Raw genomic sequence first — 24,671 nt, 5'->3', positions numbered from 1 at the left:
AGACAAGTTCAGGAATCCGTGGTGCGCTGTGACACCAGCGCAGCAGCTTCTTCCCTGCCTTTGAACCGGGCCGCCTGCGCAAGGAATGCAAATGCGGTACTGCTTTTCGTGGAAGGATCAGAACGCGGCAAGGACACTCTCAAACAGAATGGCATATGCATCAGAACCAGGTTGGAGAAAAACTTTATAATGCTTTACACAGTAATTAAATGGAGTTGCCTTACATTTCACTACGAGAGCAGATTCTTTCAAGCAAATTCGAAGGCAGGTTTGCAGATGGGAAAGCAAGCAAGAAAGCTCCGTTCTTGTCCATGTAAAAGGCTGCAGTTGACGAACAAAGCAGTTTCTGCCCAGTTTCGAACTGGGGACCTTTCGCGTATTAGGCGAACGTGATAACCACTACACTACAGAAACCAGCCGCGGTGGCCGCCCTGCGGCGCAGTGGCATCCAGCACTGAAAGTTGAAGCCATTCTCCGTTTCACCTTTCTATTTCCAATCGCTCGTTGTTGTCCAGCGTAATTGACATCTTGAAAACGATAAAAAAAACGACACGTGAAATTGATGACAATATATAGACAATGATTTCGTCAATGTTTGGACCGTAGGGCGAGGTGGAATAAGCTGGGACGACTTTCCCTGCAGCGTAACGGCTGCGATATGATCTCATGGAAGGGTTGTAAACTGAGTATTTCTGTGTTTTACCCAAATTGGGGTGAGTTGAAAACTCGAGAGCATAGGTTTAAGGTGAGTGGGCTGAAATTGACAAACGACCTGAGGCACATTTCCCACACAGAAGGTTGTGCGTGTATGGAATGAGCTCCCAGAGGAAGTGGAGGAGGCTATTACACTCAGAAAATTGCAAAGGTAATCGGATGAGTTTCTGGAAAGGATGGGTTTAGAGGGATTGGGGCCAAATGCTGGGGAACGGGACTTGTTTAATTTTGGTTATGTGGTGAGCGTGGATGAGATACACCTAAATATCTGTTTCCACGCCGTGTACCCCCATAACGTCTTGTTGCTAACACTGGCTTTAAAGGATTACTTTTTAGCGGAGTTTTCCATCGCAGTCTGTGGCACAATCGTTTAGTCTGTTCGACTGCTCACGGGAAAGGTAGTATTGTGAAACACTGCAGATACGAACGACTTCCTTAATTTTGCCCCGACTGACCATACTCCGTGAAATTTTCCCAGACCTCAATTGAGGAGTTTTGCTGCTCGAAGTTACCTCAGAAACCCTGTTAACTCGTAATGTGCTGAGCGAATCGCAAAACAGAAAGCATTTTTCACGGAACACAAACAAAACTGGCATGCCGAATGCATTTTCAGACAGAGAGATGCATGAATGCTAAACGTGTCACAGTCCGAGGGCATGAGTCATAAAGTAATCTCACAACTAACAACAGGGCAATTCCAAACTACTCTTTCAAACATACTGCAGCGTTAGTGCACCACCACTTTCCAGACAATGCTGAAAAGAGAGATAGAAAGAACATCATAAGAACGGGCCATAAAAAGTGAATTTCACCAATCACAGTCTCGATTAGATTACCTTTTCCTTCTGATGTCTCCAGGACGGAAATGAAGGAAATGGGAGAAATTCAATAACATATGACACCGAAATTCATTGGAACGATTTTCCCATTGGACAGAAAACCAAATAACGACGAGTCGAGTCAACGCAGGACTTTGTTTCACAACAGCGATGAAATAATAGTCTCCATTCGGTTCCAGTAAAAGCACAAATCGCTTTGGAACAGCAGAGCTGTTTGCGATTTTCCGCGCGGGAGGCGAACGCGATCATGACAGCAGAGACACTTGGACACTTCGGTCAAATAACCATGAGCTGCTAGACATTACTACAATTCCGATTCTTGCTTTGCTAAATGATTTCACACATTGCTCGAAACAGGACGACTTTCACGTTTACACGGAACACGAAACACACCTGACTACAGGGAAAATGCACAAAGCTGAGCAGGCCGTGTTCCACATCAAACCGTGCAGCATTTATTCAGTCACTGTGTCTGTTTTGCAGAAGAAGGGTCCCAAAGAATGTTCTCCACCCTAAAACCGGAGGTCGCATTACAATCCGAGAACGACACATCACATTGTGAGCATGCTCTGACCTCGGGGCCGGTTCGAGATGCCACTTTCCGTGCCTTTTACTTTAACCGTGCAATTTGCTGCAGAGATGTTCACTCCTGGACATGAGCCACGTGGATACCAACTGAGTCGGAAACCTGTGCGGGAATCGACGAGAAGCGATTCAATAAATTGTGCTAACTTCCATGGTGCTTATTGGAAATGCAGTTTCTGTTCTAGTCAATCGAAAAGGCAGTTTCTGAACATAGTAACAGAAGTCAAAAGGTAATTACCTCACCCCACCCCCACTCCGGACGAGGTGCTAACTGCCCTTGAGTGCTTTTTGATCTCGATGTGAAGAGCTCACACGCCTCTGAGTCACCTTCAAGTCTCTGTTTGCGGAGTGAATCACAAAGAAGGACTTTTACCAGAGCTGCAACCGCCTCACATCCCCACTCGCTCTCCCCTTTTACATTTTCCTGCTCGTCAGTGATTTAAAGAAAACCAAATGGATGCGATGTCATTCTGTAGCCTCTCTGTCGATTCCTCCGTTTCAGTTCCAACATGGCTTAGATCTCGGGGCGCACCTTAATATCAGCGGCGCTATGAAAGCACAAGTTCAAAGGTTCCTCTGAGAGTGTAAATTATTTCATTGCTGTTGCTGATTGAATGAGCCACTAACGTGCGAACTGCCCCAAAATATGATTCAGGAATCTGGTACCAACTCTCGCGCGTTGAATAACGACAGACAGCTTCCAAATGAGGCCTTTCAGAGACGACTTTGGGGTACATTTGACAGACAGACAAGTTCAGGAATCCGTGGTGCGCTGTGACACCAGCGCAGCAGCTTCTTCCCTGCCTTTGAACCGGGCCGCCTGCGCAAGGAATGCAAATGCGGTACTGCTTTTCGTGGAAGGATCAGAACGCGGCAAGGACACTCTCAAACAGAATGGCATATGCATCAGAACCAGGTTGGAGAAAAACTTTATAATGCTTTACACAGTAATTAAATGGAGTTGCCTTACATTTCACTACGAGAGCAGATTCTTTCAAGCAAATTCGAAGGCAGGTTTGCAGATGGGAAAGCAAGCAAGAAAGCTCCGTTCTTGTCCATGTAAAAGGCTGCAGTTGACGAACAAAGCAGTTTCTGCCCAGTTTCGAACTGGGGACCTTTCGCGTATTAGGCGAACGTGATAACCACTACACTACAGAAACCAGCCGCGGTGGCCGCCCTGCGGCGCAGTGGCATCCAGCACTGAAAGTTGAAGCCATTCTCCGTTTCACCTTTCTCTTTCCAATCGCTCGTTGTTGTCCAGCGTAATTGACATCTTGAAAACGATAAAAAAAACGACACGTGAAATTGATGACAATATATAGACAATGATTTCGTCAATGTTTGGACCGTAGGGCGAGGTGGAATAAGCTGGGACGACTTTCCCTGCAGCGTAACGGCTGCGATATGATCTTATGGAAGGGTTGTAAACTGAGTATTTCTGTGTTTTACCCAAATTGGGGTGAGTTGAAAACTCGAGAGCATAGGTTTAAGGTGAGTGGGCTGAAATTGACAAACGACCTGAGGCACATTTCCCACACAGAAGGTTGTGCGTGTATGGAATGAGCTCCCAGAGGAAGTGGAGGAGGCTATTACACTTAGAAAATTGCAAAGGTAATCGGATGAGTTTCTGGACAGGATGGGTTTAGAGGGATTGGGGCCAAATGCTGGGGAACGGGACTTGTTTAATTTTGGTTATGTGGTGAGCATGGATGAGATACACCTAAATATCTGTTTCCACGCCGTGTACCCCCATAACGTCTTGTTGCTAACACTGGCTTTAAAGGATTACTTTTTAGCGGAGTTTTCCATCGCAGTCTGTGGCACAATCGTTTAGTCTGTTCGACTGCTCACGGGAAAGGTAGTATTGTGAAACACTGCAGTTAGGAACGACTTCCTTAATTTTGCCCCGACTGACCATACTCCGTGAAATTTTCCCAGACCTCAATTGAGGAGTTTTGCTGCTCGAAGTTACCTCAGAAACCCTGTTAACTCGTAATGTGCTGAGCGAATCGCAAAACAGAAAGCATTTTTCACGGAACACAAACAAAACTGGCATGCCGAATGCATTTTCAGACAGAGAGATGCATGAATGCTAAATGTGTCACAGTCCGAGGGCATGAGTCATAAAGTAATCTCACAACTAACAACAGGGCAATTCCAAACTACTCTTTCAAACATACTGCAGCGTTAGTGCACCACCACTTTCCAGACAATGCTGAAAAGAGAGATAGAAAGAACATCATAAGAACGGGCCATAAAAAGTGAATTTCACCAATCACAGTCTCGATTAGATTACCTTTTCCTTCTGATGTCTCCAGGACGGAAATGAAGGAAATGGGAGAAATTCAATAACATATGACACCGAAATTCATTGGAACGATTTTCCCATTGGACAGAAAACCAAATAACGACGAGTCGAGTCACCGCAGGACTTTGTTTCACAACAGCGATGAAATAATAGTCTCCATTCGGTTCCAGTAAAAGCACAAATTGCCTGGAACAGCAGAGATGTTTGCGATTTTCCGCGCGGGAGGCGAACGCGATCATGACAGCAGAGACACTTGGACACTTCGGTCAAATAACCATGAGCTGCTAGACATTACTACAATTTCGATTCTTGCTTTGCTAAATGATTTCACACATTGCTCGAAACAGGACGACTTTCACGTTTACACGGAACACGAAACACACCTGACTACAGGGAAAATGCACAAAGCTGAGCAGGCCGTGTTCCACATCAAACCGTGCAGCATTTATTCAGTCACTGTGTCTGTTTTGCAGAAGAAGGGTTAAAAGAATGTTTTCCACCCTAAAACCGGAGGTCGCATTGCAATCCGAGATCGACAGATCACATTGTGAGCATGCTGTGACCTCGGGGCCCGTTCGAGACGCCACTTTCCGTGCCTTTTACTTTAACCGTGCAATTTGCTGCAGAGATGTTCACTCCTGGACATGAGCCACGTGGATACCAACTGAGTCGGAAACCTGTGCGGGAATCGACGAGAAGCGATTCAATAAATTGTGCTAACTTCCATGGTGCTTATTGGAAATGCAGTTTCTGTTCAAGTCAATCGAAAAGGCAGTTTCTGAACATAGTAACAGAAATCAAAAGGTAATTACCTCACCCCACCCCCACTCCGGAAGAGGTGCTAACTGCCCTTGAGTGCTTTTTGATCTCGATGTGAAGAGCTCACACGCCTCTGAGTCACCTTCAAGTCTCTGTTTGCGGAGTGAATCACAAAGAAGGACTTTTACCAGAGCTGCAACCGCCTCACTTCCCCACTCGCTCTCCCCTTTTACATTTTCCTGCTCGTCAGTGATTTAAAGAAAACCAAATGGATGCGATGTCATTCTGTAGCCTCTCTGTCGATTCCTCCGTTTCAGTTCCAACATGGCTTAGATCTCGGGGCGCACCTTAATATTAGCGGCGCTATGAAAGCACAAGTTCAAAGGTTCCTCTGAGAGTGTAAATTATTTCATTGCTGTTGCTGATTGAATGAGCCACGAACGTGCGAACTGCCCCAAAATATGATTCAGGAATCTGGTACCAACTCTCGCGCGTTGAATAACGACAGACAGCTTCCAAATGAGGCCTTTCAGAGACGACTTTGGGGTACATTTGACAGACAGACAAGTTCAGGAATCCGTGGTGCGCTGTGACACCAGCGCAGCAGCTTCTTCCCTGCCTTTGAACCGGGCCGCCTGCGCAAGGAATGCAAATGCGGTACTGCTATTCGTGGAAGGATCAGAACGCGGCAAGGACACTCTCAAACAGAATGGCATATGCATCAGAACCAGGTTGGAGAAAAACTTTATAATGCTTTACACAGTAATTAAATGGAGTTGCCTTACATTTCACGACGAGAGCAGATTCTTTCAAGCAAATTCGAAGGCATGTTTGCAGATGGGAAAGCAAGCAAGAAAGCTCCGTTCTTGCCCATGTAAAAGGCTGCAGTTGACGAACAAAGCAGTTTCGGCCCAGCTTCGAACTGGGGACCTTTCGCGTGTTAGGCGAGCGGGATAACCACAACACTACAGAAACCAACTGCGGTAGCCGCCCTGCGGCGCAGTGGCATCCAGCACTGAAAGTTGAAGCCATTCTCCGTTTCACCTTTCTGTTTCCAATCGCTCGTTGTTGTCCAGCGTAATTGACATCTTGAAAACGTTAAAAAAGACACGTGAAATTGATGACAATATATAGACAATGATTTCGTCAATGTTTGGACCGTAGGGCGAGGTGGAATAAGCTGGGACGACTTACCCTGCAGCGTAACGGCTGCGATATGATCTTATGGAAGGGTTGTAAACTGAGTATTTCTGTGTTTTACCCAAATTGGGGTGAGTTGAAAACTCGAGAGCATAGGTTTAAGGTGAGTGGGCTGAAATTGACAAACGACCTGAGGCACATTTCCCACACAGAAGGTTGTGCGTGTATGGAATGAGCTCCCAGAGGAAGTGGAGGAGGCTATTACACTCAGAAAATTGCAAAGGTAATCGGATGAGTTTCTGGACAGGATGGGTTTAGAGGGATTGGGGCCAAATGCTGGGGAACGGGACTTGTTTAATTTTGGTTATGTGGTGAGCATGGATGAGATACACCTAAATATCTGTTTCCACGCCGTGTACCCCCATAACGTCTTGTTGCTAACACTGGCTTTAAAGGATTACTTTTTAGCGGAGTTTTCCATCGCAGTCTGTGGCACAATCGTTTAGTCTGTTCGACTGCTCACGGGAAAGGTAGTATTGTGAAACACTGCAGAAACGAACGACTTCCTTAATTTTGCCCCGACTGACCATACTCCGTGAAATTTTCCCAGACCTCAATTGAGGAGTTTTGCTGCTCGAAGTTACCTCAGAAACCCTGTTAACTCGTAATGTGCTGAGCGAATCGCAAAACAGAAAGCATTTTTCACGGAACACAAACAAAACTGGCATGCCGAATGCATTTTCAGACAGAGAGATGCATGAATGCTAAATGTGTCACAGTCCGAGGGCATGAGTCATAAAGTAATCTCACAACTAACAACAGGGCAATTCCAAACTACTCTTTCAAACATACTGCAGCGTTAGTGCACCACCACTTTCCAGACAATGCTGAAAAGAGAGATAGAAAGAACATCATAAGAACGGGCCATAAAAAGTGAATTTCACCAATCACAGTCTCGATTAGATTACCTTTTCCTTCTGATGTCTCCAGGACGGAAATGAAGGAAATGGGAGAAATTCAATAACATATGACACCGAAATTCATTGGAACGATTTTCCCATTGGACAGAAAACCAAATAACGACGAGTCGAGTCACCGCAGGACTTTGTTTCACAACAGCGATGAAATAATAGTCTCCATTCGGTTCCAGTAAAAGCACAAATTGCCTGGAACAGCAGAGCTGTTTGCGATTTTCCGCGCGGGAGGCGAACGCGATCATGACAGCAGAGACACTTGGACACTTCGGTCAAATAACCATGAGCTGCTAGACATTACTACAATTTCGATTCTTGCTTTGCTAAATGATTTCACACATTGCTCGAAACAGGACGACTTTCACGTTTACACGGAACACGAAACACACCTGACTACAGGGAAAATGCACAAAGCTGAGCAGGCCGTGTTCCACATCAAACCGTGCAGCATTTATTCAGTCACTGTGTCTGTTTTGCAGAAGAAGGGTTAAAAGAATGTTTTCCACCCTAAAACCGGAGGTCGCATTGCAATCCGAGAACGACAGATCACATTGTGAGCATGCTGTGACCTCGGGGCCCGTTCGAGACGCCACTTTCCGTGCCTTTTACTTTAACCGTGCAATTTGCTGCAGAGATGTTCACTCCTGGACATGAGCCACGTGGATACCAACTGAGTCGGAAACCTGTGCGGGAATCGACGAGAAGCGATTCAATAAATTTAGCTAACTTCCATGGTGCTTATTGGAAATGCAGTTTCTGTTCAAGTCAATCGAAAAGGCAGTTTCTGAACATAGTAACAGAAATCAAAAGGTAATTACCTCACCCCACCCCCACTCCGGAAGAGGTGCTAACTGCCCTTGAGTGCTTTTTGATCTCGATGTGAAGAGCTCACACGCCTCTGAGTCACCTTCAAGTCTCTGTTTGCGGAGTGAATCACAAAGAAGGACTTTTACCAGAGCTGCAACCGCCTCACTTCCCCACTCGCTCTCCCCTTTTACATTTTCCTGCTCGTCAGTGATTTAAAGAAAACCAAATGGATGCGATGTCATTCTGTAGCCTCTCTGTCGATTCCTCCGTTTCAGTTCCAACATGGCTTAGATCTCGGGGCGCACCTTAATATTAGCGGCGCTATGAAAGCACAAGTTCAAAGGTTCCTCTGAGAGTGTAAATTATTTCATTGCTGTTGCTGATTGAATGAGCCACTAACGTGCGAACTGCCCCAAAATATGATTCAGGAATCTGGTACCAACTCTCGCGCGTTGAATAACGACAGACAGCTTCCAAATGAGGCCTTTCAGAGACGACTTTGGGGTACATTTGACAGACAGACAAGTTCAGGAATCCGTGGTGCGCTGTGACACCAGCGCAGCAGCTTCTTCCCTGCCTTTGAACCGGGCCGCCTGCGCAAGGAATGCAAATGCGGTACTGCTATTCGTGGAAGGATCAGAACGCGGCAAGGACACTCTCAAACAGAATGGCATATGCATCAGAACCAGGTTGGAGAAAAACTTTATAATGCTTTACACAGTAATTAAATGGAGTTGCCTTACATTTCACGACGAGAGCAGATTCTTTCAAGCAAATTCGAAGGCATGTTTGCAGATGGGAAAGCAAGCAAGAAAGCTCCGTTCTTGCCCATGTAAAAGGCTGCAGTTGACGAACAAAGCAGTTTCGGCCCAGCTTCGAACTGGGGACCTTTCGCGTGTTAGGCGAGCGGGATAACCACAACACTACAGAAACCAACTGCGGTCGCCGCCCTGCGGCGCAGTGGCATCCAGCACTGAAAGTTGAAGCCATTCTCCGTTTCACCTTTCTGTTTCCAATCGCTCGTTGTTGTCCAGCGTAATTGACATCTTGAAAACGTTAAAAAAGACACGTGAAATTGATGACAATATATAGACAATGATTTCGTCAATGTTTGGACCGTAGGGCGAGGTGGAATAAGCTGGGACGACTTTCCCTGCAGCGTAACAGCTGCGATATGATCTTATGGAAGGGTTGTAAACTGAGTATTTCTGTGTTTTACCCAAATTGGGGTGAGTTGAAAACTCGAGAGCATAGGTTTAAGGTGAGTGGGCTGAAATTGACAAACGACCTGAGGCACATTTCCCACACAGAAGGTTGTGCGTGTATGGAATGAGCTCCCAGAGGAAGTGGAGGAGGCTATTACACTCAGAAAATTGCAAAGGTAATCGGATGAGTTTTTGGACAGGATGGGTTTAGAGGGATTGGGGCCAAATGCTGGGGAACGGGACTTGTTTAATTTTGGTTATGTGGTGAGCATGGATGAGATACACCTAAATATCTGTTTCCACGCCGTGTACCCCCATAACGTCTTGTTGCTAACACTGGCTTTAAAGGATTACTTTTTAGCGGAGTTTTCCATCGCAGTCTGTGGCACAATCGTTTAGTCTGTTCGACTGCTCACGGGAAAGGTAGTATTGTGAAACACTGCAGAAACGAACGACTTCCTTAATTTTGCCCCGACTGACCATACTCCGTGAAATTTTCCCAGACCTCAATTGAGGAGTTTTGCTGCTCGAAGTTACCTCAGAAACCCTGTTAACTCGTAATGTGCTGAGCGAATCGCAAAACAGAAAGCATTTTTCACGGAACACAAACAAAACTGGCATGCCGAATGCATTTTCAGACAGAGAGATGCATGAATGCTAAATGTGTCACAGTCCGAGGGCATGAGTCATAAAGTAATCTCACAACTAACAACAGGGCAATTCCAAACTACTCTTTCAAACATACTGCAGCGTTAGTGCACCACCACTTTCCAGACAATGCTGAAAAGAGAGATAGAAAGAACATCATAAGAACGGGCCATAAAAAGTGAATTTCACCAATCACAGTCTCGATTAGATTACCTTTTCCTTCTGATGTCTCCAGGACGGAAATAAAGGAAATGGGAGAAATTCAATAACATATGACACCGAAATTCATTGGAACGATTTTCCGATTGGACAGAAAACCAAATAACGACGAGTCGAGTCACCGCAGGACTTTGTTTCACAACAGCGATGAAATAATAGTCTCCATTCGGTTCCAGTAAAAGCACAAATTGCCTGGAACAGCAGAGGTGTTTGCGATTTTCCGCGCGGGAGGCGAACGCGATCATGACAGCAGAGACACTTGGACACTTCGGTCAAATAACCATGAGCTGCTAGACATTACTACAATTTCGATTCTTGCTTTGCTAAATGATTTCACACATTGCTCGAAACAGGACGACTTTCACGTTTACACGGAACACGAAACACACCTGACTACAGGGAAAATGCACAAAGCTGAGCAGGCCGTGTTCCACATCAAACCGTGCAGCATTTATTCAGTCACTGTGTCTGTTTTGCAGAAGAAGGGTTAAAAGAATGTTTTCCACCCTAAAACCGGAGGTCGCATTGCAATCCGAGAACGACAGATCACATTGTGAGCATGCTGTGACCTCGGGGCCGGTTCGAGACGCCACTTTCCGTGCCTTTTACTTTAACCGTGCAATTTGCTGCAGAGATGTTCACTCCTGGACATGAGCCACGTGGATACCAACTGAGTCGGAAACCTGTGCGGGAATCGACGAGAAGCGATTCAATAAATTTAGCTGACTTCCATGGTGCTGATTGGAAATGCAGTTTCTGTTCAAGTCAATCGAAAAGGCAGTTTCTGAACATAGTAACAGAAATCAAAAGGTAATTACCTCACCCCACCCCCACTCCGGAAGAGGTGCTAACTGCCCTTGAGTGCTTTTTGATCTCGATGTGAAGAGCTCACACGCCTCTGAGTCACCTTCAAGTCTCTGTTTGCGGAGTGAATCACAAAGAAGGACTTTTACCAGAGCTGCAACCGCCTCACTTCCCCACTCGCTCTCCCCTTTTACATTTTCCTGCTCGTCAGTGATTTAAAGAAAACCAAATGGATGCGATGTCATTCTGTAGCCTCTCTGTCGATTCATCCGTTTCAGTTCCAACATGGCTTAGATCTCGGGGCGCACCTTAATATTAGCGGCGCTATGAAAGCACAAGTTCAAAGGTTCCTCTGAGAGTGTAAATTATTTCATTGCTGTTGCTGATTGAATGAGCCACTAACGTGCGAACTGCCCCAAAATATGATTCAGGAATCTGGTACCGACTCTCGCGCGTTGAATAACGACAGACAGCTTCCAAATGAGGCCTTTCAGAGACGACTTTGGGGTACATTTGACAGACAGACAAGTTCAGGAATCCGTGGTGCGCTGTGACACCAGCGCAGCAGCTTCTTCCCTGCCTTTGAACCGGGCCGCCTGCGCAAGGAATGCAAATGCGGTACTGCTATTCGTGGAAGGATCATAACGCGGCAAGGACACTCTCAATTAGAATGTCATATGCATCAGAACCAGGTTGGAGAAAAACTTTATAATGCTTTACACAGTAATTAAATGGAGTTGCCTTACATTTCACGACGACAGCAGATTCTTTCAAGCAAATTCGAAGGCATGTTTGCAGATGGGAAAGCAAGCAAGAAAGTTCCGTTCTTGTCCATGTAAAAGGCTGCAGTTGACGAACAAAGCAGTTTCTGCCCAGCTTCGAACTGGGGACCTTTCGCGTGTTAGGCGAGCGTGATAACCACAACACTACAGAAACCAACTGCGGTCGCCGCCCTGCGGCGCAGTGGCATCCAGCACTGAAAGTTGAAGCCATTCTCCGTTTCACCTTTCTGTTTCCAATCGCTCGTTGTTGTCCAGCGTAATTGACATCTTGAAAACGTTAAAAAAGACACGTGAAATTGATGACAATATATAGACAATGATTTCGTCAATGTTTGGACCGTAGGGCGAGGTGGAATAAGCTGGGACGACTTTCCCTGCAGCGTAACGGCTGCGATATGATCTTATGGAAGGGTTGTAAACTGAGTATTTCTGTGTTTTACCCAAATTGGGGTGAGTTGAAAACTCGAGAGCATAGGTTTAAGGTGAGTGGGCTGAAATTGACAAACGACCTGAGGCACATTTCCCACACAGAAGGTTGTGCGTGTATGGAATGAGCTCCCAGAGGAAGTGGAGGAGGCTATTAAACTCAGAAAATTGCAAAGGTAATCGCATGAGTTTCTGGACAGGATGGGTTTAGAGGGATTGGGGCCAAATGCTGGGGAACGGGACTTGTTTAATTTTGGTTATGTGGTGAGCATGGATGAGATACACCTAAATATCTGTTTCCACGCCGTGTACCCCCATAACGTCTTGTTGCTAACACTGGCTGTAAAGGATTACTTTTTAGCGGAGTTTTCCATCGCAGTCTGTGGCACAATCGTTTAGTCTGTTCGACTGCTCACGGGAAAGGTAGTATTGTGAAACACTGCAGAAACGAACGACTTCCTTAATTTTGCCCCGACTGACCATACTCCGTGAAATTTTCCCAGACCTCAATTGAGGAGTTTTGCTGCTCGAAGTTACCTCAGAAACGCTGTTAACTCGTAATGTGCTGAGCGAATCGCAAAACAGAAAGCATTTTTCACGGAACACAAACAAAACTGGCATGCCGAATGCATTTTCAGACAGAGAGATGCATGAATGCTAAATGTGTCACAGTCCGAGGGCATGAGTCATAAAGTAATCTCACAACTAACAACAGGGCAATTCCAAACTACTCTTTCAAACATACTGCAGCGTTAGTGCACCACCACTTTCCAGACAATGCTGAAAAGAGAGATAGAAAGAACATCATAAGAACGGGCCATAAAAAGTGAATTTCACCAATCACAGTCTCGATTAGATTACTTTTTCCTTCTGATGTCTCCAGGACGGAAATGAAGGAAATGGGAGAAATTCAATAACATATGACACCGAAATTCATTGGAACCATTTTCCCATTGGACAGAAAACCAAATAACGACGAGTCGAGTCACCGCAGGACTTTGTTTCACAACAGCGATGAAATAATAGTCTCCATTCGGTTCCAGTAAAAGCACAAATTGCCTGGAACAGCAGAGGTGTTTGCGATTTTCCGAGCGGGAGGCGAACGCGATCATGACAGCAGAGACACTTGGACACTTCGGTCAAATAACCATGAGCTGCTAGACATTACTACAATTTCGATTCTTGCTTTGCTAAATGATTTCACACATTGCTCGAAACAGGACGACTTTCACGTTTACACGGAACACGAAACACACCTGACTACAGGGAAAATGCACAAAGCTGAGCAGGCAGTGTTCCACATCAAACCGTGCAGCATTTATTCAGTCACTGTGTCTGTTTTGCAGAAGAAGGGTTAAAAGAATGTTTTCCACCCTAAAACCGGAGGTCGCATTACAATCCGAGAACGACAGATCACATTGTGAGCATGCTGTGACCTCGGGGCCGGTTCGAGACGCCACTTTCCGTGCCTTTTACTTTAACCGTGCAATTTGCTGCAGAGATGTTCACTCCTGGACATGAGCCACGTGGATACCAACTGAGTCGGAAACCTGTGCGGGAATCGACGAGAAGCGATTCAATAAATTTAGCTAACTTCCATGGTGCTTATTGGAAATGCAGTTTCTGTTCAAGTCAATCGAAAAGGCAGTTTCTGAACATAGTAACAGAAATCAAAAGGTAATTACCTCACCCCACCCCCACTCCGGAAGAGGTGCTAACTGCCCTTGAGTGCTTTTTGATCTCGATGTGAAGAGCTCACACGCCTCTGAGTCACCTTCAAGTCTCTGTTTGCGGAGTGAATCACAAAGAAGGACTTTTACCAGAGCTGCAACCGCCTCACTTCCCCACTCGCTCTCCCCTTTTACATTTTCCTGCTCGTCAGTGATTTAAAGAAAACCAAATGGATGCGATGTCATTCTGTAGCCTCTCTGTCGATTCCTCCGTTTCAGTTCCAACATGGCTTAGATTTCGGGGCGCACCTTAATATTAGCGGCGCTATGAAAGCACAAGTTCAAAGGTTCCTCTGAGAGTGTAAATTATTTCATTGCTGTTGCTGATTGAATGAGCCACTAACGTGCGAACTGCCCCAAAATATGATTCAGGAATCTGGTACCAACTCTCGCGCGTTGAATAACGACAGACAGCTTCCAAATGAGGCCTTTCAGAGACGACTTTGGGGTACATTTGACAGACAGACAAGTTCAGGAATCCGTGGTGCGCTGTGACACCAGCGCAGCAGCTTCTTCCCTTCCTTTGAACCGGGCCGCCTGCGCAAGGAATGCAAATGTGGTACTGCTTTTCGTGGAAGGATCAGAACGCGGCAAGGACACTCTCAAACAGAATGGCATATGCATCAGAACCAGGTTGGAGAAATACTTTATAATGCTTTACACAGTAATTAAATGGAGTTGCCTTACATTTCACGACGAGAGCAGATTCTTTCAAGCAAATTCGAAGGCAGGTTTGCAGATGGGAAAGCAAGCAAGAAAGCTCCGTTCTTGTCCATGTAAAAGGCTGCAGTTGACGAACAAAGCAGTTTCTGCCCAGTTTCGAACTGGGGACCTTTCGCGTATTAGGCGAACGTGATAACCACTACACTACAGAAACCAGCCGCGGTGGCCGCCCTGCGGCGCAGTGGCATCCAGCACTGAAAGTTGAAGCCATTCTCCGTTTCACCTTTCTGTTTCCAATCGCTCGTTGTTGTCCAGCGTAATTGACATCTTGAAAACGTTAAAAAAGACACGTGAAATTGATGACAATATATAGACAATGATTTCGTCAATGTTTGGACCGTAGGGCGAGGTGGAATAAGCTGGGACGACTTTCCCTGCAGCGTAACGGCTGCGATATGATCTTATGGAAGGGTTGTAAACTGAGTATTTCTGTGTTTTACCCAAATTGGGGTGAGTTGAAAACTCGAGAGCATAGGTTTAAGGTGAGTGGGCTGAAATTGACAAACGACCTGAGGCACATTTCCCACACAGAAGGTTGTGCGTGTATGGAATGAGCTCCCAGAGGAAGTGGAGGAGGCTATTAAACTCAGAAAATTGCAAAGGTAATCGCATGAGTTTCTGGACAGGATGGGTTTAGAGGGATTGGGGCCAAATGCTGGGGAACGGGACTTGTTTAATTTTGGTTATGTGGTGAGCATGGATGAGATACACCTAAATATCTGTTTCCACGCCGTGTACCCCCATAACGTCTTGTTGCTAACACTGGCTGTAAAGGATTACTTTTTAGCGGAGTTTTCCATCGCAGTCTGTGGCACAATCGTTTAGTCTGTTCGACTGCTCACGGGAAAGGTAGTATTGTGAAACACTGCAGAAACGAACGACTTCCTTAATTTTGCCCCGACTGACCATACTCCGTGAAATTTTCCCAGACCTCAATTGAGGAGTTTTGCTGCTCGAAGTTACCTCAGAAACGCTGTTAACTCGTAATGTGCTGAGCGAATCGCAAAACAGAAAGCATTTTTCACGGAACACAAACAAAACTGGCATGCCGAATGCATTTTCAGACAGAGAGATGCATGAATGCTAAATGTGTCACAGTCCGAGGGCATGAGTCATAAAGTAATCTCACAACTAACAACAGGGCAATTCCAAACTACTCTTTCAAACATACTGCAGCGTTAGTGCACCACCACTTTCCAGACAATGCTGAAAAGAGAGATAGAAAGAACATCATAAGAACGGGCCATAAAAAGTGAATTTCACCAATCACAGTCTCGATTAGATTACTTTTTCCTTCTGATGTCTCCAGGACGGAAATGAAGGAAATGGGAGAAATTCAATAACATATGACACCGAAATTCATTGGAACCATTTTCCCATTGGACAGAAAACCAAATAACGACGAGTCGAGTCACCGCAGGACTTTGTTTCACAACAGCGATGAAATAATAGTCTCCATTCGGTTCCAGTAAAAGCACAAATTGCCTGGAACAGCAGAGGTGTTTGCGATTTTCCGAGCGGGAGGCGAACGCGATCATGACAGCAGAGACACTTGGACACTTCGGTCAAATAACCATGAGCTGCTAGACATTACTACAATTTCGATTCTTGCTTTGCTAAATGATTTCACACATTGCTCGAAACAGGACGACTTTCACGTTTACACGGAACACGAAACACACCTGACTACAGGGAAAATGCACAAAGCTGAGCAGGCAGTGTTCCACATCAAACCGTGCAGCATTTATTCAGTCACTGTGTCTGTTTTGCAGAAGAAGGGTTAAAAGAATGTTTTCCACCCTAAAACCGGAGGTCGCATTACAATCCGAGAACGACAGATCACATTGTGAGCATGCTGTGACCTCGGGGCCGGTTCGAGACGCCACTTTCCGTGCCTTTTACTTTAACCGTGCAATTTGCTGCAGAGATGTTCACTCCTGGACATGAGCCACGTGGATACCAACTGAGTCGGAAACCTGTGCGGGAATCGACGAGAAGCGATTCAATAAATTTAGCTAACTTCCATGGTGCTTATTGGAAATGCAGTTTCTGTTCAAGTCAATCGAAAAGGCAGTTTCTGAACATAGTAACAGAAATCAAAAGGTAATTACCTCACCCCACCCCCACTCCGGAAGAGGTGCTAACTGCCCTTGAGTGCTTTTTGATCTCGATGTGAAGAGCTCACACGCCTCTGAGTCACCTTCAAGTCTCTGTTTGCGGAGTGAATCACAAAGAAGGACTTTTACCAGAGCTGCAACCGCCTCACTTCCCCACTCGCTCTCCCCTTTTACATTTTCCTGCTCGTCAGTGATTTAAAGAAAACCAAATGGATGCGATGTCATTCTGTAGCCTCTCTGTCGATTCCTCCGTTTCAGTTCCAACATGGCTTAGATTTCGGGGCGCACCTTAATATTAGCGGCGCTATGAAAGCACAAGTTCAAAGGTTCCTCTGAGAGTGTAAATTATTTCATTGCTGTTGCTGATTGAATGAGCCACTAACGTGCGAACTGCCCCAAAATATGATTCAGGAATCTGGTACCAACTCTCGCGCGTTGAATAACGACAGACAGCTTCCAAATGAGGCCTTTCAGAGACGACTTTGGGGTACATTTGACAGACAGACAAGTTCAGGAATCCGTGGTGCGCTGTGACACCAGCGCAGCAGCTTCTTCCCTTCCTTTGAACCGGGCCGCCTGCGCAAGGAATGCAAATGTGGTACTGCTTTTCGTGGAAGGATCAGAACGCGGCAAGGACACTCTCAAACAGAATGGCATATGCATCAGAACCAGGTTGGAGAAATACTTTATAATGCTTTACACAGTAATTAAATGGAGTTGCCTTACATTTCACGACGAGAGCAGATTCTTTCAAGCAAATTCGAAGGCAGGTTTGCAGATGGGAAAGCAAGCAAGAAAGCTCCGTTCTTGTCCATGTAAAAGGCTGCAGTTGACGAACAAAGCAGTTTCTGCCCAGTTTCGAACTGGGGACCTTTCGCGTATTAGGCGAACGTGATAACCACGACACTACAGAAACCAGCCGCGGTGGCCGCCCTGCGGCGCAGTGGCATCCAGCACTGAAAGTTGAAGCCATTCTCCGTTTCACCTTTCTGTTTCCAATCGCTCGTTGTTGTCCAGCGTAATTGACATCTTGAAAACGTTAAAAAAGACACGTGAAATTGATGACAATATATAGACAATGATTTCGTCAATGTTTGGACCGTAGGGCGAGGTGGAATAAGCTGGGACGACTTTCCCTGCAGCGTAACGGCTGCGATATGATCTTATGGAAGGGTTGTAAACTGAGTATTTCTGTGTTTTACCCAAATTGGGGTGAGTTGAAAACTCGAGAGCATAGGTTTAAGGTGAGTGGGCTGAAATTGACAAAGGACCTGAGGCACATTTCCCACACAGAAGGTTGTGCGTGTATGGAATGAGCTCCCAGAGGAAGTGGAGGAGGCTATTACACTCAGAAAATTGCAAAGGTAATCGCATGAGTTTCTGGACAGGATGGGTTTAGAGGGATTGGGGCCAAATGCTGGGGAACGGGACTTGTTTAATTTTGGTTATGTGGTGAGCATGGATGAGATACACCTAAATATCTGTTTCCACGCCGTGTACCCCCATAACGTCTTGTTGCTAACACTGGCTTTAAAGGATTACTTTTTAGCGGAGTTTTCCATCGCAGTCTGTGGCACAATCGTTTAGTCTGTTCGACTTCTCACGGGAAACGTAGTATTGTGAAACACTGCAGAAACGAACGACTTCCTTAATTTTGCCCCGACTGACCATACTCCGTGAAATTTTCCCAGACCTCAATTGAGGAGTTTTGCTGCTCGAAGCTACCTCAGAAACCCTGTTAACTCGTAATGTGCTGAGCGAATCGCAAAACAGAAAGCATTTAACACGGAACACAAACAAAACTGGCATGCCGAATGCATTTTCAGACAGAGAGATGCATGAATGCTAAATGTGACACAGTCCGAGGGCATGAGTCATAAAGTAATCTCACAACTAACAACAGGGCAATTCCAAACTACTCTTTCAAACATACTGCAGCGTTAGTGCACCACCAACTTTCCAGACAATGCTGAAAAGAGAGATAGAAAGAACATCATAAGAACGGGCCATAAAAAGTGAATTTCACCAAGAACAGTCCCGATTAGATTACCTTTTCCTTCTGATGACTCCAGGACGGAAATGGGAGAAATTCAATAACATATGACACCCAAATTCATTGGAACGATTTTCCCATTGGACAGAAAACCAAATAACGACGAGTCGAGTCACCGTAGGACTTTGTTTCACAACAGCGATGAAATAATAGTCTCCATTCGGTTCCAGTAAAAGCACAAATTGCCTGGAACAGCAGAGGTGTTTGCGATTTTCCGCGCGGGAGGCGAACGCGATCATGACAGCAGAGACACTTGGACACTTCGGTCAAATAACCATGAGCTGCTAGACATTACTACAATTTCGATTCTTGCTTTGCTAAATGATTTCACACATTGCTCGAAACAGGACGACTTTCACGTTTACACGGAACACGAAACACACCTGACTACAGGGAAAATGCACAAAGCTGAGCAGGCCGTGTTCCACATCAAACCGTGCAGCATTTATTCAGTCACTGTGTCTGTTTTGCAGAAGAAGGGTCCCAAAGAATGTTCTCCACCCTAAAACCGGAGGTCGCATTACAATCCGAGAACGACAGATCACATTGTGAGCATGCTCTGACCTCGGGGCCGGTTCGAGATGCCACTTTCCGTGCCTTTTACTTTAACCGTGCAATTTGCTGCAGAGATGTTCACTCCTGGACATGAGCCACGTGGATACCAACTGAGTCGGAAACCTGTGCGGGAATCGACGAGAAGCGATTCAATAAATTTTGTTAACTTCCATGGTGCTTATTGGAAATGCAGTTTCTGTTCAAGTCAATCGAAAAGGCAGTTTCTGAACATAGTAACAGAAGTCAAAAGGTAATTACCTCACCCCACCCCCACTCCGGAAGAGGTGCTAACTGCCCTTGAGTGCTTTTTGATCTCGATGTGAAGAGCTCACACGCCTCTGAGTCACCTTCAAGTCTCTGTTTGCGGAGTGAATCACAAAGAAGGACTTTTACCAGAGCTGCAACCGCCTCACTTCCCCACTCGCTCACCCCGTTTACATTTTCCTGCTCGTCAGTGATTTAAGGAAAACCAAATGGATGCGATGTCATTCTGTACCCTCTCTGTCGATTTCTCCGTTTCAGTTCCAACATGGCTTAGATCTCGGGGCGCACCTTAATATTAGCGGCGCTATGAAAGCACAAGTTCAAAGGTTCCTCTGAGAGTGTAAATTATTTCATTGCTGTTGCTGATTGAATGAGCCACTAACGTGCGAACTGCCCCAAAATATGATTCAGGAATCTGGTACCAACTCTCGCGCGTTGAATAACGACAGACAGCTTCCAAATGAGGCCTTTCAGAGACGACTTTGGGGTACATTTGACAGACAGACAAGTTCAGGAATCCGTGGTGCGCTGTGACACCAGCGCAGCAGCTTCTTCCCTGCCTTTGAACCGGGCCGCCTGCGCAAGGAATGCCAATGCGGTACTGCTTTTCGTGGAAGGATCAGAACGCGGCAAGGACACTCTCAAACAGAATGGCATATGCATCAGAACCAGGTTGGAGAAAAACTTTATAATGCTTTACACAGTAATTAAATGGAGTTGCCTTACATTTCACTACGAGAGCAGATTCTTTCAAGCAAATTCGAAGGCAAGTTTGCAGATGGGAAAGCAAGCAAGAAAGCTCCGTTCTTGTCCATGTAAAAGGCTGCAGTTGACGAGCACAGCAGTTCCTGCCCAGTTTCGAACTGGGGACTTTTCGCGTGTTAGGCGAACGTGATGACCACTACACTACAGAAACCAGCCGCTGTCGTCGCACTGCGGCGCAGTGACATCCAGCACTGAAAGTTGAAGCCATTCTCCGTTTCACCTTTCTGTTTCCAATCGCTCGTTGTTGTCCAGCGTAATTGACACGTGAAATTGATGACAATATATAGACAATGATTTCGTCAATGTTTGGACCGTAGGGCGAGGTGGAATAAGCTGGGACGACTTTCCCTGCAGCGTAACGGCTGCGATATGATCTTATGGAAGGGTTGTAAACTGAGTATTTCTGTGTTTTACCCAAATTGGGGTGAGTTGAAAACTCGAGAGCATAGGTTTAAGGTGAGTGGGCTGAAATTGACAAACGACCTGAGGCACATTTCCCACACAGAAGGTTGTGCGTGTATGGAATGAGCTCCCAGAGGAAGTGGAGGAGGCTATTACACTCAGAAAATTGCAAAGGTAATCGCATGAGTTTCTGGACAGGATGGGTTTAGAGGGATTGGGGCCAAATGCTGGGGAACGGGACTTGTTTAATTTTGGTTATGTGGTGAGCATGGATGAGATACACCTAAATATCTGTTTCCACGCCGTGTACCCCCATAACGTCTTGTTGCTAACACTGGCTTTAAAGGATTACTTTTTAGCGGAGTTTTCCATCGCAGTCTGTGGCACAATCGTTTAGTCTGTTCGACTGCTCACGGGAAAGGTAGTATTGTGAAACACTGCAGAAACGAACGACTTCCTTAATTTTGCCCCGACTGACCATACTCCGTGAAATTTTCCCAGACCTCAATTGAGGAGTTTTGCTGCTCGAAGTTACCTCAGAAACCCTGTTAACTCGTAATGTGCTGAGCGAATCGCAAAACAGAAAGCATTTTTCACGGAACACAAACAAAACTGGCATGCCGAATGCATTTTCAGACAGAGAGATGCATGAATGCTAAATGTGTCACAGTCCGAGGGCATGAGTCATAAAGTAATCTCACAACTAACAACAGGGCAATTCCAAACTACTCTTTCAAACATACTGCAGCGTTAGTGCACCACCACTTTCCAGACAATGCTGAAAAGAGAGATAGAAAGAACATCATAAGAACGGGCCATAAAAAGTGAATTTCACCAATCACAGTCTCGATTAGATTACTTTTTCCTTCTGATGTCTCCAGGACGGAAATGAAGGAAATGGGAGAAATTCAATAACATATGACACCGAAATTCATTGGAACGATTTTCCCATTGGACAGAAAACCAAATAACGACGAGTCGAGTCACCGCAGGACTTTGTTTCACAACAGCGATGAAATAATAGTCTCCATTCGGTTCCAGTAAAAGCACAAATTGCCTGGAACAGCAGAGGTGTTTGCGATTTTCCGAGCGGGAGGCGAACGCGATCATGACAGCAGAGACACTTGGACACTTCGGTCAAATAACCATGAGCTGCTAGACATTACTACAATTTCGATTCTTGCTTTGCTAAATGATTTCACACATTGCTCGAAACAGGACGACTTTCACGTTTACACGGAACACGAAACACACCTGACTACAGGGAAAATGCACAAAGCTGAGCAGGCAGTGTTCCACATCAAACCGTGCAGCATTTATTCAGTCACTGTGTCTGTTTTGCAGAAGAAGGGTTAAAAGAATGTTTTCCACCCTAAAACCGGAGGTCGCATTACAATCCGAGAACGACAGATCACATTGTGAGCATGCTGTGACCTCGGGGCCGGTTCGAGACGCCACTTTCCGTGCCTTTTACTTTAACCGTGCAATTTGCTGCAGAGATGTTCACTCCTGGACATGAGCCACGTGGATACCAACTGAGTCGGAAACCTGTGCGGGAATCGACGAGAAGCGATTCAATAAATTTAGCTAACTTCCATGGTGCTTATTGGAAATGCAGTTTCTGTTCAAGTCAATCGAAAAGGCAGTTTCTGAACATAGTAACAGAAATCAAAAGGTAATTACCTCACCCCACCCCCACTCCGGAAGAGGTGCTAACTGCCCTTGAGTGCTTTTTGATCTCGATGTGAAGAGCTCACACGCCTCTGAGTCACCTTCAAGTCTCTGTTTGCGGAGTGAATCACAAAGAAGGACTTTTACCAGAGCTGCAACCGCCTCACTTCCCCACTCGCTCTCCCCTTTTACATTTTCCTGCTCGTCAGTGATTTAAAGAAAACCAAATGGATGCGATGTCATTCTGTAGCCTCTCTGTCGATTCCTCCGTTTCAGTTCCAACATGGCTTAGATTTCGGGGCGCACCTTAATATTAGCGGCGCTATGAAAGCACAAGTTCAAAGGTTCCTCTGAGAGTGTAAATTATTTCATTGCTGTTGCTGATTGAATGAGCCACTAACGTGCGAACTGCCCCAAAATATGATTCAGGAATCTGGTACCAACTCTCGCGCGTTGAATAACGACAGACAGCTTCCAAATGAGGCCTTTCAGAGACGACTTTGGGGTACATTTGACAGACAGACAAGTTCAGGAATCCGTGGTGCGCTGTGACACCAGCGCAGCAGCTTCTTCCCTGCCTTTGAACCGGGCCGCCTGCGCAAGGAATGCAAATGTGGTACTGCTTTTCGTGGAAGGATCAGAACGCGGCAAGGACACTCTCAAACAGAATGGCATATGCATCAGAACCAGGTTGGAGAAATACTTTATAATGCTTTACACAGTAATTAAATGGAGTTGCCTTACATTTCACGACGAGAGCAGATTCTTTCAAGCAAATTCGAAGGCAGGTTTGCAGATGGGAAAGCAAGCAAGAAAGCTCCGTTCTTGTCCATGTAAAAGGCTGCAGTTGACGAACAAAGCAGTTTCTGCCCAGTTTCGAACTGGGGACCTTTCGCGTATTAGGCGAACGTGATAACCACTACACTACAGAAACCAGCCGCGGTGGCCGCCCTGCGGCGCAGTGGCATCCAGCACTGAAAGTTGAAGCCATTCTCCGTTTCACCTTTCTGTTTCCAATCGCTCGTTGTTGTCCAGCGTAATTGACATCTTGAAAACGTTAAAAAAGACACGTGAAATTGATGACAATATATAGACAATGATTTCGTCAATGTTTGGACCGTAGGGCGAGGTGGAATAAGCTGGGACGACTTTCCCTGCAGCGTAACGGCTGCGATATGATCTTATGGAAGGGTTGTAAACTGAGTATTTCTGTGTTTTACCCAAATTGGGGTGAGTTGAAAACTCGAGAGCATAGGTTTAAGGTGAGTGGGCTGAAATTGACAAAGGACCTGAGGCACATTTCCCACACAGAAGGTTGTGCGTGTATGGAATGAGCTCCCAGAGGAAGTGGAGGAGGCTATTACACTCAGAAAATTGCAAAGGTAATCGGATGAGTTTCTGGACAGGATGGGTTTAGAGGGATTGGGGCCAAATGCTGGGGAACGGGACTTGTTTAATTTTGGTTATGTGGTGAGCATGGATGAGATACACCTAAATATCTGTTTCCACGCCGTGTACCCCCATAACGTCTTGTTGCTAACACTGGCTTTAAAGGATTACTTTTTAGCGGAGTTTTCCATCGCAGTCTGTGGCACAATCGTTTAGTCTGTTCGACTTCTCACGGGAAACGTAGTATTGTGAAACACTGCAGAAACGAACGACTTCCTTAATTTTGCCCCGACTGACCATACTCCGTGAAATTTTCCCAGATCTCAATTGAGGAGTTTTGCTGCTCGAAGTTACCTCAGAAACCCTGTTAACTCGTAATGTGCTGAGCGAATCGCAAAACAGAAAGCATTTAACACGGAACACAAACAAAACTGGCATGCCGAATGCATTTTCAGACAGAGAGATGCATGAATGCTAAATGTGACACAGTCCGAGGGCATGAGTCATAAAGTAATCTCACAACTAACAACAGGGCAATTCCAAACTACTCTTTCAAACATACTGCAGCGTTAGTGCACCACCAACTTTCCAGACAATGCTGAAAAGAGAGATAGAAAGAACATCATAAGAACGGGCCATAAAAAGTGAATTTCACCAAGAACAGTCCCGATTAGATTACCTTTTCCTTCTGATGACTCCAGGACGGAAATGGGAGAAATTCAATAACATATGACACCCAAATTCATTGGAACGATTTTCCCATTGGACAGAAAACCAAATAACGACGAGTCG

General features: G+C 45.7%; 4 non-coding genes across 4 annotated transcripts; all 4 read right to left on the bottom strand.

The window, feature by feature from the left end:
* Positions 1-341: 341 nt before the first annotated feature.
* Positions 342-414, bottom strand: trnai-aau (transfer RNA isoleucine (anticodon AAU)). The gene has a single exon. It is a non-coding gene; the product is annotated as a tRNA-Ile (tRNA).
* Positions 415-3,225: 2,811 nt separating this feature from the next.
* trnai-aau (transfer RNA isoleucine (anticodon AAU)) lies at positions 3,226-3,298 on the bottom strand. Its single transcript has one exon. It is a non-coding gene; the product is annotated as a tRNA-Ile (tRNA).
* Positions 3,299-14,744: 11,446 nt separating this feature from the next.
* On the bottom strand, positions 14,745-14,817 carry trnai-aau (transfer RNA isoleucine (anticodon AAU)). Its single transcript has one exon. It is a non-coding gene; the product is annotated as a tRNA-Ile (tRNA).
* An 8,534-nt stretch (positions 14,818-23,351) lies between these two features.
* trnai-aau (transfer RNA isoleucine (anticodon AAU)) lies at positions 23,352-23,424 on the bottom strand. The gene has a single exon. It is a non-coding gene; the product is annotated as a tRNA-Ile (tRNA).
* Positions 23,425-24,671: the final 1,247 nt, after the last annotated feature.

Source organism: Chiloscyllium punctatum, chromosome 24, assembly GCF_047496795.1.
Source record: "Chiloscyllium punctatum isolate Juve2018m chromosome 24, sChiPun1.3, whole genome shotgun sequence".
In the NCBI taxonomy this organism is placed as follows: Eukaryota; Metazoa; Chordata; class Chondrichthyes; order Orectolobiformes; family Hemiscylliidae; genus Chiloscyllium; species Chiloscyllium punctatum.
Note: the sequence above shows the minus strand (reverse complement) of the source record. Positions and strands in the feature narration are given on the sequence as shown.